Below are 11,914 nucleotides of genomic sequence, written 5' to 3' on the forward strand. Positions count from 1 at the left end.
CTTCTGTCCAGGGGACTTTCCCACCGTTGCTCCCCTGCATGGAGACTAAGTGGACTCTTCTATTCCCTGCCCATTACAGGGTTTACCGTGCACGCATCTTCCTCATTCCTCCACATCACCCAGATGACTATTTCATCTGTGTCTCCTCCCACATACTCCCAAATGGACCGTCCCAGCCCTAGAACCCGAAAATTGTTCAGAGCGCGAAGGCCAAGATGCCCAATCATCTGCTGCAGAATCCTGCTCCAGGACTGAAGTATTTAGTCTCCATCAAAATAAAAACTGGAGGCCAGGCACGGTGCCTCACGCCTATAATCCCAGCACTTTAGGAGGCCATGGTGGAGGATCGCTTGAGCCCAGGAGTTCAAGGCTGCATTGAGCTATGATCATGCCACTGCACTCCAACCTGGACAGAGCAAGACCCCATCTCTAGAAAAAACAAACAAACAACTGGAAACATCCTCCTCTAGAATGGTGGTCAGGAACATCTGTCTGCCTTGTTCCCTGATGTCTCTCCAGCACCTAGAACAGCGCTCAGCACGAGGATGCACTCATTAGGGTTTTGTTGAATAAATGACTCCTTTGATACAGCCATTCCATTTCTAAGAATCTTTCCTAAAGAAATATTCACATACATGCACAGAGCTGTGTACACAATAACGAGAGGAGCAAAAACTGGGGAACGTTTGCAAATGTTTATTAACTGTCAATGACTGATAGAGGGGAATCGGATGAGGGGAGTACATGCTGAACAGGAAACGGAGTGAGGGGGGCTTGAGCAGGATGCATGGCAATGGAGAAAAGCAGATGGGAGATGCTTATAGTGGTACTTGGTGTGTGTGTGTGTGTGTGTGTGTGTGTGTGTGTCTGTGTGGTGTAAATGCAGAGGAGAAAATCGGAAATTATACACTCAGACCTGACCTCAGTAGTCACATCTGGGGAGAAAGGAGGGTAGTTCTGTTCTATGAAGAGAATACCTGACTATACTTGTTTTCTGAGGTGGGTGCATGGATACACAAACCGAAAAATGCATTAAGTATGTCTTGCTCATCAATGAAAACGGTAATATCTAACAGAATGGCACACTGCAAGAAAATACAACGGAAACGCTAACATCGAACTCTTGGCACACTAAGAAAAATGATGCTCAACTTTTCACTGTTGTGAACACTTGCTTTGACTTGCTATACACCTGATGACGAGGGGTCCACAGCCATGCCCATGTTCGTGAAAGGTCACCACGTTCTGCTTCTCATTGTGGGCATGTGTCATATCCCTGAGGCTGAGGCAAGAAGAGAGAAGGAAAGTAAGTGGCAGTGAGTTCCCACTGCCCAATAACTCAATCTCAAGTCCTCCTGACCTGCAGACCCCGCACACTCCGATTCTGCCCTACCTCAGGACCTGCACACGCCTTCCACGGTTCCTCGAAGTGAACCATCTGCTCATGCCACAGTGACTTCCTCGCCTGGGTTATCAATTACTAGGCTAGAGGAAGGTGTGGCCCGCGTATCAGGGCTGACCTGGGGTTTGGGAACCCACAGCATCCTGGGTAGGGAGCATCCCTGGATATACAGAGCAGGGAGTAGAAAGAGAATGGGAAATCGGCTGGGCGCGGTGGCTCGCCCCTGTAAACCCAGCACTTTGGGAGGCCAAGGCAGGTGGATCACGAGGTCAGGAGTTTGAGACCAGCCTGACCAATATCTCTACCAAAAATACAAAAATTACACTGGTGTGGTGGTGCGCACCTGTAATCCCAGCTACTCAGGAGGCTGAGGCAGGAGAATTGCTTGAACCTGAGAGGCACAAGTTGCAGTGAGCCAAGATTGCACCACTACACTCCAGCCTGGGCGACAGAGCAAGACTCCCTCTCAAAAAGAAAAAAAAAAATAGAAAGAAAAGAGCATGGGAAATCTCATCATTCAGTCTCAATGCTGTACCCTAGAAAATTATGAGAAGGGAATGATTTGGGGAACAAGTGACAAGATGGGATACCGGTACTGTAACAGAATAGCACATCTGCAGGGATGTGGGGGATGAGCCGAAGGTTCACTTACGGAGTTACTCGTCGTCTTCCTCAGGGTCGCTGATCTCTTCAGAAATCACCGGCTGCTTTCTCTCACACAGTCTGTGGGTCCAGGCATGTTTCCCCCTTTTGGGTCCTATGATGGAGAAGAGTTGGAAGATGAGGGTTGGGTAGGTTGGAGAGTGTTAGGCTTTGTTTTCTCAAAAGAAGGAGTTGCCTCCCTGCTCCCACGTGCCCATGGGCCTTCTTTATCCAGGTTTTCACATTCTCTGGCTTAGAGAGACAATCAGCACACGCTTACCCTGATTGTGGAAGAATCAAAAGAGCAAATCAGAGCATGCGCACTCTGAACTTAAAGTAGCCAATCCAAGGGGATGCTTTTGGCGGGAAAATCAGAGTCTCCGCCCGGCTTTTGAGAAGGTTCTGTCCCTGGAGCCTGGACTGATAGACGCCAAATCAGCTTCGCTTGTTCCGCCTACTGTCCTGACTTCTAATTGGCCAGATGGAGTTCACTAACTGCCCTGATTGGTCCATCATCCTTGGGCAGTGACATTGCAGAATATTGTTGCCTCCTCCATCCACACTTTGTGTGACAAAGTGGGTGGTCCTCAGGTGCCATCAGGAGATTTTGATCTCTCTGAAGACCGTCCCTGGATCTTGGGTTAAACATCTGTATTCTAGTCTGAACCATGGGAAGAAAACAATAGTCGATTTGTGATTTTTCTACTTGAAAGACACAATGTTTTCCAAACTAGCACATTTGCGGAGGTTTGCTGTGCTTCGTCGTGACATTCATTCTTCAGTGGCTTCTACATGTGTTGGAACTAAAAAATCCGTCCAAGGCCCTCCAACCTCTGATTGCATTTTTGGAAGGGAATCTAAGTATGGTGCACACAATTACCATCCTTTACCTGTAGTCCTGGAGAGAGGAAAAGGTATTTACTTACGGGATGTGATTGTGGTATTGATTACGTCCGCCTTGGCCAATCCTCCCACCTCGTTCTCAGTACTATAGGCATGCACCACCTTGCCCACTTTTTTTTTTTTTTTTTTTTTTTTTTGTTAAAACCGGGTTTCTCTATGTTGGCCAGGCTGGCTTCAATCTCCTGGGCTCAAGAGATCCTCCCGCCTCAGCCTGGGGTCTACAGGCATGCACCACCTTGCCCACGGTACTTTTTTTTTCAGTAGAAACCAGGTTTCGCTATGTTGCACAGACTGGCCTCAACCTCCTGGGCTCAAGCAATGCTTCTGCCTCGGCCTCAGGACTACAGGCGTGTGCCATTCTGCCCTGATAATTTTTTTAGGAGAGACAGGCTTTCGCTATGTTTACCAGGCTGATATTGACCTTCTGGGCTCAAGTAATCTTCTCACCTCAGGCTCGGAACTACAGGGGTGAGCCACCCTGCCCATGCTATTTTTTGTTGTCCTTGTTGTTAGTAGAAATGGGGTTTCACTATGTTGGCCAGGCTGGCCTTGACCTCCTGGGCTCAAGCAATCCTCCTGCCTCGGCCTCGGGACCACAGGCATACACCACCCAGCCCCTTCTAATATTTTTAATTTTTCTAGTAGAGACAGTTTTGCTATGTTGTCCAGGCTAGTCTCTACCTCCTGGGCTCAAGTAATCCTTCCCCCTCGGCCTCGGGACTACAGGCATGCACCACCCTGCCTTTTGCTATTTTTCCCAGGCTGATCTTGACCTCCTGGGCTCACTCAATTCGAACCTGGGAAGGGGAGGTTGCATTGAGCTGAGATCCCACCACTGTACTCCAGCCTGGGCCACAGAGAAAAACTGTTGAAAAGAAAAGGAAGGCAAGGGAGAAGGGATGGGAGAAGGGAAGGGAAGGGAAGGGAGAAGGGAAGGGAGAAGGGAAGGGAAGAGGGAAGGGAAGAAAGGGAAGGGAAGACAGAAGGGAACATGGGAAGGGAAGAAGGGAAGAGAAGAAGGAAGGGAAGGGAAGGAAAGGGAAGGAAAGGGAAGAAGGAAGGGAAGAAGGAAGGAAGGGAGGGAGGAAGGAAGGAAGGAAGGAAAGAAAGAAAGAAAGAAAGAAAGAAAGAAAGAAAGAAAGAAAGAAAGACAAGAAAGACCAGCTGAATCTCTGTAAGAATAGTAAGCTTTGTGGTATTTTAACTTACTCTTGTCCCATCTCATGATCCCAGCTTGGTTCTGTTTATTGTTGATGAAATACATACAGGAGTGGCCAGAACTGATAGATGGCTAAATGTTGATCATGAAAATGTCAGACCTGATATAGTCCTCCTTAGAAAGGCACTTTCTGGGGGCTGACAATCTGTGTCTGCGCTGCTATGGAATGATGACATAATGCTGACCATTAAGCCAGAAGAACATGGGTCCACATACGGTGGCAATCCACTAGGCTGCCAAGCGGCCATCATAGCCCTTGAAGTTTTAGAAGAAGAAAACCTTGCTGAAAATGCAGAAAAAAAATGGGTATTATCTTGAGAAATGAACCCATGAAGCTGCCTTCTGATGTAACTGCTGTAAGAAGAAAATAATTATTTTATTTATTTATTTACTTAAGTCACAGGTTCACTGTGGTTGCCCAGGCTGGATTGCAATGGCATGATCTTGTCTCACTGCAGCCTCTGCCTCCTGGGTTCAAGTGATTCGCCTGCCTCAGCCTTCTAAGTAGCTAGGATTACAGGCACGCGCCACTATGCCTGGCTAACTTTTGTATTTTTTAGTAGAGACAGAGTTTCACCATGTTGGCCAGGCCGGTCTCAAACTCCTGACCTCAGCTGATCCACCCACCTTAGCCTCCCAAAGTGTTGGGATTACAGGTGTGAGCCACTGAGCCCAGCGAGGAAAAGAATTATTAAACCCTATTGTTATTAAAGAAACCAAAGATTGTGATATTTGGAAAGTGTGTCTGAGACTTCAAGATAATGGACTTCTGGCCAAACCAACCCATGGCGACATCATCAGATTTCACCTCCGCTGGTGGTCAAGGAGAATGAGATTCCAGGGTCCATCGTTATCATTAACAACACCATCTTGTTGTTCTGAGGGTAGCAGCTGTTTTCAGTGGTCGCTGGGAGCCGGCTGGAGAGACAGGTGGTCCTGTAAAAGCTCTGCTCTTAATGTGGGCACATCCCACTCCCATGTGTCTTCAAAACCTTTTTGTGGAATATGTGTTTTTTGCAGTTGATACATACTAGAACAACATTTATGAACTGGCCCTTTGCTTTGTAACGTAAGTAAGAGAATTTAATGGCATCTATATTCAGTGAATGTTTTGATGTGCATGTGTACTTTCTAAGGTGAAACACATCTATGTATATAGACAGCCTTTAAATCACATCCTTCAGTATAATTTATGTATGTTTTTATAATTTCCATGCTAGTATAAATGTTTTGTATTTGAAAATGTTATATCTGGGGTATTACATAAATGGCTTCACCTTATAAATTCAAATCATTGTTATCATTGAATTTTAGGAAGGATGAATAGTTAAGCATATATAAAATACCAATATTAAGTAAACCTGATGTTGGCTAACACCAGGATGTATTCTATGGATGTCATCATTTTCAATTAAGAATTAGTGTTTAACATTCCTAAATTGCTTTGAGTGCTTGATTAAAATTTGTAGAAAAATGTGTATTTATTTTTTATTTTTTATTTTTTATTTTTGAGACCGAGTCTTCTTTGTCACCCAGGCTGGAGTGCAGTGGCGCGATCTCAGCTCACTGCAGGCTCCACCTCCAGGGTTCATGCCATTCTCCTGCCTCAGCCTCCCAAGTAGTTGGGACTACAGACGCCTGCCACCGCGCCTGGCTAATTTTTTGTATTTTTAGTAGAGACGGAGTTTCACCGTGGTCTCGATCTCCTGACCTCGTGATCCACCCGCCTCGGCCTCCCAAAGTGCTGGGATTACAGGCATGAGCCATCGCGCCAGGCCAAAAAACGTTTATTTTTAGTATTTCTTTAAATTTTAAATAAAGCTTATATTTCAGAAAAAAAAAAAAATACAGAACATGGCCAGGTGCGGTGGCTCATGCCTGTAATCCCAGCACTTTGGGAGGCTGAGGTGGGTAGATCATTGAGGTCAGGAGTTTGAGACCACCCTGGTTAACATGGAGAAACCCCATCTCTACTAAAAATACAAAACTTACCAGGCATGGTGGCACGCACCTGTAATCCCAGCTACATGGGAGGCTGAGACAGCAGAATGGTTTGAACCTGGGAGGCAGAGGTTGCGGTGAGCTGAGATCGTGTCACTGCACTCCAGCCTAGGTGACAGAGTGAAAATCCCTCTCCGGAAAAAAAAAAAAAAAGTTACAGAACATTTCCATCACCACAATGCTATCCCTTGTGCTACTCATTTTTAGTAATACCCACTCTCCTCCCATCCACCATCCCTAACCCCGGCAACTACTAATCTGTTTTTCATTTCTATAATTTTGTCTTTTCTGTGATGCTGTACAAATGAAATCTTACAGTATGTAATGTTTTAGGGGCTTATTTCACTCAGCATAATTCCATGATGATTCATCCAAGATATTAATATTTTTGTATCAATAGTTCATTGTTGTTGTTTTTGTTGTCGAGACGGAGTCTCAGTCTATTGCCCAGGCTGGAGTGCAGTGGCGTGATATCGGTTCACTGCAACCTCTGCCTCCCAGGTTCAAGCAATTTTACTGCCTCAGCCTCCTGAGTAGCTGTGACTACAGGCACGCGCCAGCACGGCCGGGTAATTTTTTTTTTTTTTTTTTTTTAGACGGAGTCTCGCTCTGTCGCCCAGGCTGGAGTGCAGTGGCGCCATCTCTGCTCACTGCAAGTTCTGCCTCCCAGGTTCACACCATTCTCCTGCCTCAGCCTTCCGAGTAGCTGGGACTACAGGCGCCCGCCACCACCCCCGGCTAATTTTTTGTATTTTTTGGTAGAGATGGGGTTTCACTGTGTTAGCCAGGATGAACTCGATTTCCTGACCTCGCGATCCGCCCGCCTCGGCCTCCCAAAGTGCTGGGATTACATGCGTGAGCCACTGCGCCCGGCCAATTGTTCATTTTTATTATTGAGTAGTATTCCGTGGTATGGAAGTACCACAGTTCAACCATTCGCTTATTGTAGGACATATTGATTATATCCAGCTTTTGACTATTACAAGTAAAACTGCTATGAACAATTATGTACAAGTTTCTGGATGGGCATACGTTTTAACTTCTCTGAAGTGTAATTGTTGAATTGTATGGTCATTGCATGTTTAGTTGTATAAGAAACTACCAAACTGCTTTCCAGAGTGGCTGTAAGATTTTACCTTCCCAGAAGCATTTTACTAGATGTCCAGTTTCTCTGCATCCTTGTCACCATTTGGTGTTGCCACTATGTCTTTTATTTTAGCTATTGTAATAAAGTGTGTCGTGATACCTCATTGTGGTCTTAATTTGCATCTAATGAAGCGAATTAGTGTGGAATATCTTTTCATGTGCTTATTTGCTTATTTCCTCTTCAGTGAAATGTATGTTAATATCTTTTCATAATTTTCTAATTGTATTATTTGTTTTTTTTACCATTGAGTTATTATTATTATTATTATTTTTTAGGCAGAGTCTTGCTCTGTTACCCAGGTTGGAGTGCAGTGGCATGATCTTGGCTCATTTCAACCTCTGCCTTCCAGATTCAAGCGATTCTCGTGCTTCAGCCTCCCGTGTAGCTGGGATTACAGGCGTGCATCATTATGCCTGTCTAATTTTTGTATTTTTAGTAGAGATGTTTTTTTGCCATGTTGCCCAGGCTGGTCTCAAACTCCTGGCCTCAAGGGATCTGTCTTCCATCCATCTCGACCTTTCAAAGTGCTGGGATACACCCGGCCTACCGTTGAGTTTTGAGAGTACTATACGTATCCATTATATATTCTGGATGTGAGTCCTTTCTTGAATATGTGGTTTGCAAACATTTTCTCCCAGTCCATACGTTGTTTTTTCATCCTTTTAACAGGGTTTCTTGCAGAGCAAAAGTTTTAAATTGGATGAAATCTAATTTACTTTTTTCCCTTATGGTTTATGCTTTTTGAACTGTTCACTATGCCCTAGATCTCAGACATTTCTCCTATGTTTTCTTGTAAAAGTTTTTTTTTAGTTTTCTATTTCAGATTTAAATATATGATCCACTTGAGTTACTTTTTTGTATAAAGTTATGAAGACTAGGTCTTTTTTTTTTTTTTTTTTTTGGCCTATGGCTATGCAACTGCTCCAGCACCATTTGTTAAGCAGATGATCCTTCCTTCTTTTTGTCTCTTTGTGAAAAATCAGCGTGGGGCTCTTTCTAGGTTCTCTATTTTGTTCCAGTGATCTATGTGTCTATTATTCTCCCAATACTACACAGTCTTAATTCCTGTGGCTATATAAGAAGTATTGAAATATGGTACAGCCATTCCTCCCACCTTATTCTTCTTTTTCAAAAATGGTCTTAGCTATATAAATATTTTTTGAGATGGAGTCTCACTTGTGTCACCCAAGCTGGAGCTCAGTGGGGTGATCTCGGCTCACTGCAATCTTCACCTCCGTGTTCAAGCAATTCTCCTGTCTCAGCTTCCCAAATAGCTGGGATTACAGGTGCATGCCACCACACCCGGCTGATTTTTGTATTTTTAGTAGAGACGGGGTTTTGCCATGTTGGCAAAGCTAGTCTTGAACTCCTGACTTCGAGCGATCCGCCCGTCTCAGCCTCCCAAAGTGCTGGGATTACAGGCATGAGCCACCGTGCCCAGCGTTGTCTTAGCTATTGGCAATTTGTTACAGCAGCAATAAAAAATGAACACATATAGAAACAGATTAATTAGTGAAAAAAATAGAAAATCAAGAAACAGACTGATTTATGTACAAACTTCAGCATGCATTTCCAAACAGTGGCCTAAAGATGGGTTGTATAATAAATGATTGCTTGACAAGTGTCTATGCTTTTGAAAAAAAAAAAGATTAAATCCTTACTTTGAACCACATAAAACAATAAATGCCAAAAATTCAGAGACTTAAATGTGAAAACGTGAAGTCATAAAGAATTAGATGAAAATTTAGGAAAATATTAGAGTGTAAGACATCTTGAGTTGGCATAGGCACTTCCTGACATTACACCAAGGCTATGAACAATGCATCTGACATACTTAAAGATGTAAAAATTAAAGTATCATCTAAGTCAAAAGACACCATAAACAACTGTTTAAACAGACAAATTTTGGAGAAAATGGTGAAGCATCTGCAGTAAAAGTAATCATCTCTAATATACAAAAAAGCTTTTGCATATCAGTAAGAGAAACTGGAACAGCCCAATGAAAAAATGTGTTCAGGCACCACACTACTTCACCGTGTAGTAGAAAAGGATTATGAAATGGAAAGTATGAAAGTAAAATAATAAAGGAAATGGAGAATAGATCCCAGAAGTTTCACGGTTCATCCAATAGAAGTTCCAGACATACAGAATGGAAAGACTGGGCCAGGCGCAGTGGTTCACGCCTGTAATCCCAGCTCTTTGGGAGGCCAAGGCAGGCAGATCACCTGAAGTAAGGAGTTCGAGACCAGCCTGTCAAACATGGCAAAACCCTGTCTCTACTGAAAACACAAAAATTAGCCTGGTGTGATTGTGGGCGCCTGAAATCCCAGCTACTTGGGAGGCTGAGGCAGGAGAATCAGTTGAACCCGAGAAGTGGAGGTTGCAGTGAGCTGAGGTCTTTCCACTGCACTCCACCCTGGGTGACAGAGCAAAACTACATCACAAAAAAAAAAAAAAAAAAAAAAAAAAAGAAAGAAAAGAAGACTGTAAAGACTGGAGAGAAGGCAGTACTTGAAAAAATAATGTTCTAGAATTTTCTGAACTGAGCAAAGACATGAATCTTCAAACTGAAAAGAGCCACCTAGCTTTGAGTCTGATTAACACACATGTGCACACACACCTGTGCGCATGCACACACACACCCCCTAGGAATAAAATTTCTAAGATAAAGATAAAATTCTGAAAGGTCCCAGAGAGAAAGAGAGAAGAGAGAATTTAATGGAGAAGTTTTTCAAGGAGCTGATTAAAAATAACTTTGGGCTAGGCGCAGTGGCTCATGCATATAGTCCCAGCATTTGGGAGGCTGAGATGGGAGGACTGCTTGAGCTCCGGAGTTTGAGACCAGCCTAACAAACAAGGCGAAACCCATCTCTACAAAAAATACAACAATTAGCCAGGTGTGTTGCCACGTGCCTGTAGTCCCAGCTACTTGGGAGGCTGAGGCAAGAGAATAGCTTGAGTCCAGGAGATGGAGATTGCTGTGAGCCGAGATTGTGCCATTGCATTCCAGCCTGGGTGACAGAGCCAGACACTGTCTCCAACAAAACAAAACAAAACAAAAACAAACAAAAAAAGGTGTACCTGGATATCTATATACCAGGATAATCCAGAATGAGGCAAAAAAAAATTTTTTAGAAAATTAACGAGACATATACCCTTCAGAAATAATTATTCGTATACAGTTCTATGAGAAGAGAAAACTAAATTTAGGAGGAAGGAGGTGGTTTCAATAAGCAATGGTGAGGAGAAAAATAGTAAAATGTATTGAAAAGTGTAAACTTCAGATTGTAAACATAAAAAATTATAGTCTTAACTAAAATTCCTGGTATTATAAACATGGAAGATGGGAGGAGGGACAGGAAAGAAAAGAGAAGTTCTTTTGGTGTTCAAGGAATGGATACAGATGCTAATGAATGATAGAATGGTTAAAAGCACTAGCATTTCATTTTGTTTTATTTTAGACAGAGCCTCACTCTGTTGCCCAGGCTACAGTTCCATAGCACAATCATGGCTCACTGTAGCCCCAGCCTCCTCAGCTCAAGTGATCCCCCTGTCTCAGCCTTCCATGTAGCTGGGACTACAGGCATGCACCACCAAGCCTGGCTAATTAAATTTTCTTTTTTTTGGTAGCTATTTTCTTTTTCTTGCTATGTTGCCCAGGCTGATCTTGAACTCTTGTCTTCAAGCAATCCTCCCACCTCTGCCTCCCAAAGGGGTGGGATTACAGGAGTGAGTCACTGTGCCCAGTTAACGCTAGTATTTTAGAGTACAGGCTCTGGAACCAGACAGCTTGGGTTCAGTTTCTGGCTTCTCGACTTATTAAACTGTGTGACCTTGTGTAAGTCATATAACCTTTCTGTGTCTCAGGCTACTCAAGAGTGAACTGGGGATAACCACATTATCTAACTCATTTGATTGCTATGATTAAATGGGTAAATACATGTAAAAAACTTAGAATAGTGCCTGTCATGTGGTTAAGTGGTATATATATTTTAGTTGTTGTCAGTAATGACTTCACATTACTTTCAAAATGTACAAGCATATCTGGTTCCAGAAGAAGATGGTGAACCAGCAATAGCTGCTGGCTTCCTTCCCAAACCCAACCCTGCAGGTGCCACAGAAGAGGTGGGAAGTGGTTGGAGTTCAGAACAGTTCCCAGTAACAAAACCCTTGATGTTTGGCCCCACTGAAGGATGAGATGGCTTAGAGTGGGAAAAGGTCAGAGGCCACAGATGGAGGATCAGCCCAGGTGGAACTTTCTAAGTTGCATTCTTTATTCTCCTTGTTTTCTGGAAGGCTTATTACCTGTTCTGCGAACATATAGAGCAGACACTTGGCAGGGCTGGCCCAGTGCTAGCCCAAAGTGGCGTGATAACATTAAGGAATAGGGGGCTTGGAAAGCTCCTAGAAAAAGTGCAGACTCATCAAAGCTGGCCAGTAACTGAGCATTCCTTTCCTACCTCTCCCTCTGCCCTCTGAGCTAGGCAACTACAACCAATATCATTCACCCGTAGACTCCCTTCACATTGTAAGGCAGAAATCCTGTAAGCTTCTGTAGGGGCTCATAGGCTACAAATTGAAAAGAAGAATTGTCTCAGCT

At 43.7% G+C, this 11,914-nt stretch overlaps 1 pseudogene; it reads left to right on the forward strand.

Moving 5' to 3' along the window:
• The first annotated feature begins 744 nt into the window (after positions 1 to 744).
• Positions 745 to 5,048, forward strand: LOC105547750 (annotated as a pseudogene).
• Positions 5,049 to 11,914: the final 6,866 nt, after the last annotated feature.

The sequence above is a fragment of the Mandrillus leucophaeus genome, unplaced genomic scaffold (genome assembly GCF_000951045.1).
Source record: "Mandrillus leucophaeus isolate KB7577 unplaced genomic scaffold, Mleu.le_1.0 Scaffold395, whole genome shotgun sequence".
NCBI lineage: Eukaryota > Metazoa > Chordata > Mammalia > Primates > Cercopithecidae > Mandrillus > Mandrillus leucophaeus.